This window comes from Camellia sinensis, chromosome 14 (genome assembly GCF_055761805.1).
Source record: "Camellia sinensis isolate YWXY chromosome 14, ASM5576180v1, whole genome shotgun sequence".
In the NCBI taxonomy this organism is placed as follows: domain Eukaryota; kingdom Viridiplantae; phylum Streptophyta; class Magnoliopsida; order Ericales; family Theaceae; genus Camellia; species Camellia sinensis.
The window spans coordinates 144046746-144055596 of NC_138974.1; positions in this window are offsets into that span (position 1 = coordinate 144046746).

Consider the following 8851-nt stretch of genomic DNA (forward strand, 5'->3'; position numbering starts at 1 on the left):
TGAATGGCCGATCACTGTTCATCTACTTTTAGTAGATATTTTGTGCCAGTTGTGATAGCTGGCACCCACTCTGCTCCCCTCCATACACATGGAGGGATTTTCCTCTTGGATGGCTTGTTTTGGAAGCCTTACAAGAGGGAGTTGCCTATAAGAAGAGGGCTCCTCTCTTGGCATTAGGGTTAGACAACATTTTTAGAGAGCTTTGACATTAGGGTTAGGAATTTGTATCTATTCCATCTCTATATTTCCCTCTCTTGTTAGTTTAGTGTGTGTTTGGTCTTACTTTTGCACACAAACACCCACCATTACACCTTCTCTTGGTTATTGAGGGCCAAAGGAGTGTTCTTGTAGTTTTGGAGCTGGTTTCAATCTAAAGAAGCGGCTGGAGCTCCATTGTTGAAGAGGGTCTTCAAGGGTAAGAAGCTTGCTCCTTTTTACCCCTTTCTTGCATAGCCTTTTAGCTTATCTTGCATCTATTTTTGAGCTTAGTGTATAACATAAAAAAGTTCTGTTTTTAGGCCCTCTAAATAGTTGTTTAAGGTTGCTTCATGCTTTGGGGTTGTTTGACCCCTCTTAAGCCTTATAAGGCCCCTTTTTGTGCCATTTTGAGTGAGCTCCGAGACCTTGGTGTTTGGGCCTCCTCACCACTGAAATCTTGAGGGATTTCAGAGGTGAGGATGGTGCCTTGAGGTCCCAAGAAGGAGAGGGCCACCCCCTCTCCTTGTTGTCCTTGAAAAGGACCATTTTTGCCTCTTGAGGGAGCACCTAGCTTAGGCTCATGTTGACCATGCCTTAGCTGATTTTTGTGCTTATTATGTCATAATATGCCTCTATTTTTAGTTGGTTTTGGTACACCATGCTTGCTTAGCATACATGCCGTGTAATGCCATTTTGTTGCCTTAACATGCCTTAGGTTGTAAACCATTGTTCTAGCATGTTTTAGGCTTGGCTTTGTGAAGCTTTCATGTTTATTTTGCCATGATTAAGGTCTATCCTTAGGTGTTTGGATCGATTTTAGCATGTATTGCATAGTCCCTTTGCATTTTGGCTTGCTGGCCTCAAGTGTGTGATTGTGTGGTATGCATTACTTGCATCATTCTCAGTGGTTTGGAACCACTTGACATGTTATTTCAGACCTCATGATGTGCCTATGTGCTTGCAGTTGATCCCCCTTCAATGTGTTTAATGGTTGTTGCCTTATGTCCCTTGTTTAGGCCTTAGAGTATGCTTGCATTTTTAGACCACTTAGATGCCATCTAAGTACATCCTTGACTTTGTTTAAGTCTGCATTAGACCTATTTTAAGTCCCTTTGGCCTTGTGAGGCTTGGTTGACCTAGCCTTGGTTTACCTCCCCTTTGGCTTGTCCTAAGTCTTGGACCATTGTTGTATGTTATGCTTGCTTTGTTTAGTTGGTTTGGCACCTCCTATAGCATGATTTTCAGAGCTTGGTATGTATGCCATATGTCCATGTTTATCTTCTTTTAAGTGTGCTTAAAAGTTGTCTCTTCAATGCCTAAGTGTTGGCCCATTTGCATGCATGTTTGTATGTGTATTTGCCCCTCATTCTATAGCATTTTGGCCACTGTTTTAGGTTAGTTTGAGGGCTGCCTAAATTAGTCTAAGTCCATTCTCGCATGTTGTGACATGCTTACCTTGTGTATTGATGGCATGCTTGGCCTATCATGTGTTGTGGCATGTTTAAGTGACTTTGCATTTGGCATGCATTTCTCTTAGTCGGAATTGCCTAACATGTTGCACGCTTTGCATACTTGCATGCTTGAGTAACTAGCATAGTTGTCACATGCCTTGTATGCTTGTTTGCATTACCATGTTGCATGCCTAGTTAATATGTTTAGGTTGCATTGCATGCATGCTTTGCCTCTTGATTATCCATGATTGAGGTTGAGCTCCTCACTTGTTTGTTGGTTTGCATTGCATTTGAAATCAACATGCATAAATTGGTCTCTTGGGCCATCACGCATTGAAATACGCGATTGATGGTCCGAGAACCAAGGACCATGTCCCTTTGAGTCATAAACATGATAAGGGATATGGTCGGTGCATACATTGCTTGAATTGCATTGCCATGCAAAGCTCTGTCCTCTGCTGCTGTCAAACAGATTCTACAGGAACTTTTTGCCGACCGACTGCACATAGTGCCGACCGGCAATCCATCCGTGGCCGATAGCTCCATCAACAGCCGATGATCACATCTTACTGCCGGTGGCCATTCTCCTTAGCCGGTGGTGTCTCCCAATGTCCAGGGAAGCAATTCTGAGACTTTGGAAGTTTTTAGAGGGGCAGAGCAGGGAAAACAGAGGCAGCTTGCGCATGGCAGTGGACTTCCGAGCAAGACCCGAGCACGCGTGCACTGAGCTCTCTTCCCGAGGCCCTTTTTCTTGCTTTCTTAAATTAATTAATTGGTTTAATTAATTTAGTTGGTCTGTAATAATTAATTAGTTAGGTTAGTTAATTCATTATTTGAGTTGTATTGTTCTTTTGGTCCCTCCGAGCGAGGGCGAATTTGTAATAAGTGTGGGTGAGTGTGTGCATGTCTTCCAACCCCCACTTCTTTCTCCCTTTTACTTACCTGCTTTGATGGTTAGTAATAGGTCATGTTTAATTTAGCATATCTTATGCCATGCATGCGTGCATCATTCATTAGTATTGCATGCACCGGGCTCGGCGCATCATGCTAACTGCACTAGTATTTCAAATCTAAATTGAATACATGCTACTTGTGCATTTTCACATGTCATTCATAGACTAGCCGAGCCTACTCTAGTAACATTCCGTATGCGTTGCATTAGGCATTTAAACATGAACTTGGATCATGCATTGATTGCTAACGAGTTCTTTGTTTTGGCGCGGAGTACGATATAAGTATTTATGCTTTAGCATCATTGCATGCGTATGAGTGTTGCCATGATAGCATGATTACCATGAGGCTAGTTGTTTATGCGATATAACTGCTTGAATGCCTGTGGGTGAAGGTTGGATTGTCTGAGTTGGAATAGCTCATTAAAATCCGTGTTTTAGCCTACTTGCGAGTAGCAAATTCCAAAACATTTTTCCAAAACAAACGGATATGCAATGCTTATTCTCAAATTAGGCAATCTAGTCTATATTTTTGTGCTGTGCGCATAACATAGTAATTCTAAGCTAATAACCGGTTTAAGAACACATAACGTTTTCAAAATCGGATATCATTGTTAGTAGAGGCCGATCTTCGGATCGGGCGAGAGGGGGTGCTCATAGCTGACCTTCCCCAATCGTACCCAAGTTCCCGAGCCAAGGCAACTTTGGTGATGACGGACACGTGTCCTTTGGCACCGAGTCAGGGTTTCCTAAATTCCCCCTTAAAAAATATTTAGGTGGTGACTCTGTATCTGGCAAAGCAGTCCATGTTTGGCATTTCTTTTCAAAAATCTGTTTCTCAAAACAATTCACCGGATTTGGACTCTTTGGTTCAGATTAAGAACCGTGACACAAATCGAGTCCGAACTGTAGCGCGAGGGCCTCACGCGGGCGCGTCTACACCAACCCTTCTCGAGGATCTGGACCTTGCAAATCTTCAGCTAGTGAAGGTGGGTCAAAGTTCGGCTGGGGGCCCGGGACCGGATGTGTGGTAGATGCCCCAATTGGGCATTGCATTTCGGCAATGGTCTTATCCTGCACAGCAATTCCCTAGTTTAGGGCCGTTATCATGGCCACAATTTCTTCTGGACTCTAAGCCATCACGGGTTGGCTGAGTTGGTAATTGGGGAAATGGATAGGTGTAAGCTGGGAGATGACTAAAAATGATTTTGATCCGGTTATACTTGATGTATCTGAACTGGATTAGTCCAGATGAGTTTAACTGGATTGGGCTTTTTGGAATGGGTCTTTTGGCATTGGATGGAGTTTTTCTGAGCTGGCCTTTGGGGATCAGATGGACTGGACCTTTGCTGAGTCGATTTTTTCCTGGGATTGGATGGACTGGACCTTTGTTGAGTTGGGTACTACTCCTTCTTTGGCTCAAACAAACCTAGCAATAAAAATAAATGCCTCATCAGATCAAGATACCGGGTATGCCAGTCAAAGCAAAGCAAGACACAATTTTTTGGCCCTGGTTCTGGTTCTGGTTCTAGGATGTCTCCACCTTATCAAACACAAACCCTTGAATTTTGACTCAAATTATGATTCTGATATGACCCTTTGAAAGGAATCACCTTAATATTAAGACTCTCCAAGCATTGCATCATAAATTCCCAAAGATTTCACATTTTGCACAAAAGCATTCAAAACACCTCTATGAGAGGTTAAGGTTTCCTGTCCTAGCTTTGGAGTGATCTACAACTTTACTATTCAAACAAGCAGTATCACATGATCCTGCATATGAGAGAGTATCCTATCCTAATTTGGAATAGTCACTACAGTTTTACTATATGCAGCTAGGCCAGTTTTACGTCACACACCTAACACAGAGAAATGAAAGGAGAATCAAGCGGTACAACAGTAATCCAGGTTCAAGGATTGTGTTTCCAACATGGTAGAGCCCATGACCGATTAGCATTTTGGCAGGCTTTTGGGCAAGCCTCTAGCAAACCGTCCAGGAATAGAAGATGGAAAACATAGTGACTTAAAGTAACAATGCAGATGCAAATGCAAAGAACATATATCTGTAAATAAAATTTCACATTATGAATTTCAAGTTAAGTTCTCTAACTCCCCAGTAGAGTCGCCAAACACTGTAGCTTGCTCTTTGTGCTCCTTTCAGATACGAGTAGCCTTATAGTTCAAACTCCCATGGTTCTAAATCTGATTTGACAAGTGCAATGTGAAATAGATAAACACTAATGAGCCCAAATCCACCAAATCTTTTGAAAAATAGATTTTGAATCAAAATGCCAAAAATGGACTGCATTACCAAATTTCAGAGTCACCATCTAAATATTTTTTAGGCTATCTTTACTAGGTGATGCACACGAGTATAGACTAATTTGTAAAATTAGGAACACTTTGATTTTATGTTTGTTTCCGAAATAATTTTGAATACGCGTCACTCAAAAAAAAGTGAACTTATATATACATTAGTCAAAACATCCCAATTTAAGTAATTAGCCTTCATCCACTGGCATTTAAACAGGTACGTCACTTAAGCACTTAGCCTCATGGTATTATGCTCAATATGGCAACAATCACATGCATACAATATGCTAAAGCAATAAATGCTCACCTAGTACTCCAAGGCAAGCCAAAAGAAATAAAACAATTTAGAAAAATGCATGCTCTAATATGTAAGTGACTAATGCAACCCATATAAAATGCAACTACTAGGCTCGGTTATTAGCATGGCATGTGAGTCAATTCGATAGCATGCGATAGCACATGTATTCAATGAAGTAATAAATAACCATGTTTGTTAGAATGATGAACCGAACCTTATGCATGTAAGATAAGTGGATGCAAATCATGAAAAATGCTAAAAGAAACATGATGCTCTATGCTATCCATTGTAAGCGGGTAAATAAAAGGGAGAAAGAAATGGGGGTTGGAAGACATACACATTATTACAATTTTGCCCTCATACAAGAGGGTCCGAATAAATGGCCTAACTAATTAAGCTAATTATTACAACGCCACAAATTAACTAACTATTCTAGCTAATTAATTAGGTACAACACAAAAATTTAACTAGCTATTTTAACTAATTAATTAATTACAACACAAAAATTAACTAGCTATTCTAACTAATTAATTAATTACATTAGAATTAACCTGACTAATTAGTTACAATACGAAATTTAATTAAGTAATTAATTACTACAAGTGCACTACTTTAGGTACAACATAAGTGAGGAATGGTTTATGCATGAATGCGGATTTCCACTCGAAAATGTCCTCTGTTTGGCTGCCAAAATGCTTCTGTTTTGCAGTCAGAAAATTGAACTATTTTTCTCCAACCTTTGCTCTGTTTTGCAAGGAAAATGACACTGTCTGGCTGAAAATAGGTGGCCGGCCGGCCATAAGAAGTTGTCGGCCGTACAATGAGGTGGCCAGTTGGCCACTAATTTTTGTTATTGCCCTGCTGCAATAGACATAAAACAAAGCACAAACAGAGTATTTTCAAAGGATGTTTGTCTACCTTGCCTCTCCTTATCATCAGACAGATCAAAAGAGTGGTAGGGTTGATTCGCAAACCATCAATCGATGCAAATTCATTATATGATGGCCTATGAATCAAGGGATAAAATCTCAATAAATGATAATGAATGACCCGCAAAACCTCCTCCCTATCACGGAATTGATTAAGGGAAGTGGTAGACCTTGAATCCTTGAACCATTATCATCACTAATGAGTATGACATGCTTCAAGACTCAATGGGTTCAATTAACGTCAATTGAACCCAAATCATTTTATTATCTTATTCCATTTTAGTCCCATTTTATTACCTCTTTTAATTACCTTTCCATTCCTTAGTCATTTTAGTCCAAAAATGAGAATTAAGCCCACTAAAAGGAGGGAAACATCAAACGAGAAGTTGTTTTGGACATGATAGAGATGTAATGCTTCGGTAATGAACCTTCAAAGAGATTAAACAATTTAGCACGGAAGGTATCTTTCTCATGTTTAAACAATGTTTGTTTAAAACAACCCTCAAAGAAACCAAAAGCCAAGAAAAGGGGAGGAGAGTGCAGAGATGATTATGTATGAACATAAGTATGAAAAACATGAAATAAACGCTATCAATTCAAATAGATTGGTGGCTAAGCCCTAAACCTCCAAACCTATGAGGACCACTACACTACAAGCCTACTATACAAAGCATAAATGGAATAAACACACTAAAACAGTCCTGAAATAGCTAAAAACAGTGCTGAAATTCTCATGGAAAAGTTTGAAAAAGTTAGCTACAAGAACAAGGAAATAAAGCTAGTAAACAAGCATAAGGAGAAGTGGCTAACCCATCCACTTTTGGGACTTCAAACCCACATTTTTATCCTCTGAAAATCTCTGAAAAATAGTGGTAGAAAGCAGGAAAAAAGTTGAGAAAAAAGTGGGAAACATAAGGGCAAAAGCTTAGAAAACAAGGTTCAAAGAAGGGTAGTTAACCCCTCAATTTTTGACAGTTTTAAGCCAAAAGTTTCAGCCCATAAAAACAGTCCATAAATAGTATAAAAACAACAAAAAAAGATAGGGAAGAAGTAGTGTAAAGATGCTAAAAGTTATACCTCTTGAAGAAAGGTAACTCCTTTGTTCACAAACCAAGAAGTTCTCTCTCTCAAGGGCTGAGATTTGAGCTTAAGAATCTTAGCAAGAAGAACTAAATTTTTGGTTTAGGAAGTGTAGAAAGAGAGAGTAAGTAGGTTGCAAGATATATAGAGAGAGATAGCTATGCAAGTATTGGAACTTTAGGAATTTTTTCTAACCTTAAAACCAAGAGAGAAGGTCCCTTATATATAGAAAAACATGTTACTATCTCAGAAATATCTATATAGACACAGCTGGTGCAGTGCATGCACTCGTGGGAACAGTTGGCATAGCTGGCAGCAAAAATTTCTATTTTACTGAGAAAAATGGCCGGCCGGCCACTAGGGGGATGGTTGGCCACTAAAATTGGCCTATGGGGAAACCTGAATGTAAATATCTACCTCTCGGGACACCTAACCGACCGGCCAAGTGTGGCCGACCACTAAAAGTTGCCGGCCACAAAAAACTACTCTCAAGCCCGACTTCAAATGAGCATATCCCCCTCATCTAAACTCGATTGTAGGTGATTCTTGAGTCTAAATTGAAGCCCCAAAAGTCTTCTTTCCAATGGTAGTGGCCTCATATCTAAATTCTAAGTAGAGAAAGAGATATGCCTAATTTAGTGAAGGTTACTCATTTTTTTCTTAACGGTTTGATGCCCAACATTTTCCTAAACTAGTTTTCTTCCCTCCCCTTGTATTTCCTTCAACTCCAAACCTATAGATAAAATATTTTTCAAAGAGTTCACCTCCCTTCCATTTATTTCCACTTTGTCCTTACTCGGTTTACTGAAAAATGTCATATTTTAATCGAAATGCGAGTTTCAGAACATCGTAGAAACATTTAGAAAATTATTTTGAAAAAGAGAGTTTTAAGGTCGACCATTGGCGACTAAAGGTTTTTAGTCACTGAAAGTATTTCATAAATCCCTCCAAACTATTTAAAATATCTCCCTCCAATAATTTTAGTTCTTTGGCGACTAAAATTATTTTTCGTCGCTGAACATAAACTTTTGGCTACTAAAATTTTGGTTGCCAAAAGTAAAAAATAATTTTTTATTTTCCAATCGGCGACTAAAGCATTTTAGTAGCCAAATCTCTACCTACGGCGACTAAAATTATTTTTCGTCGCTGAAAATAAATTTTTGGCGACTAAAATTTTAGTCACCAAAGGTAAAAAATTATTTTTTATTTTTCAATCGGCGACTAAAGCGTTTTAGTAGCCAAATATTTACCTACGGCGACTAAATTTTTTTTGGTCGCCAATTCTGGCATTTTTAGCGACTAAATTTTTTTTTAGTCGCCAATAAACAGTATACCCCGACTAAAAAAATTAGTAGCTAAATATTTTACTTTTGCCGACTAAAAAAATTTTTAGTCGCCATTTCTACAACTTTTGGCAACTAAATTTTTTTTAGTCGCCAATTTTGGTCGCCAAATGTGCATTTTGTTGTAGTGGTCTAAAATAGTTTTGGTCAAAATGGGGTGTAAGGTTGGGATTTAAAAGCTCTTCTTGCTGAAAAAATTGAACGTTTGTACAGCGTATCTTTTCATCATCGAGTGATCAATTTAAGATGCCTAAGTCTTAGGGGCGGTCAAAAATGGGGTGTCTACAAT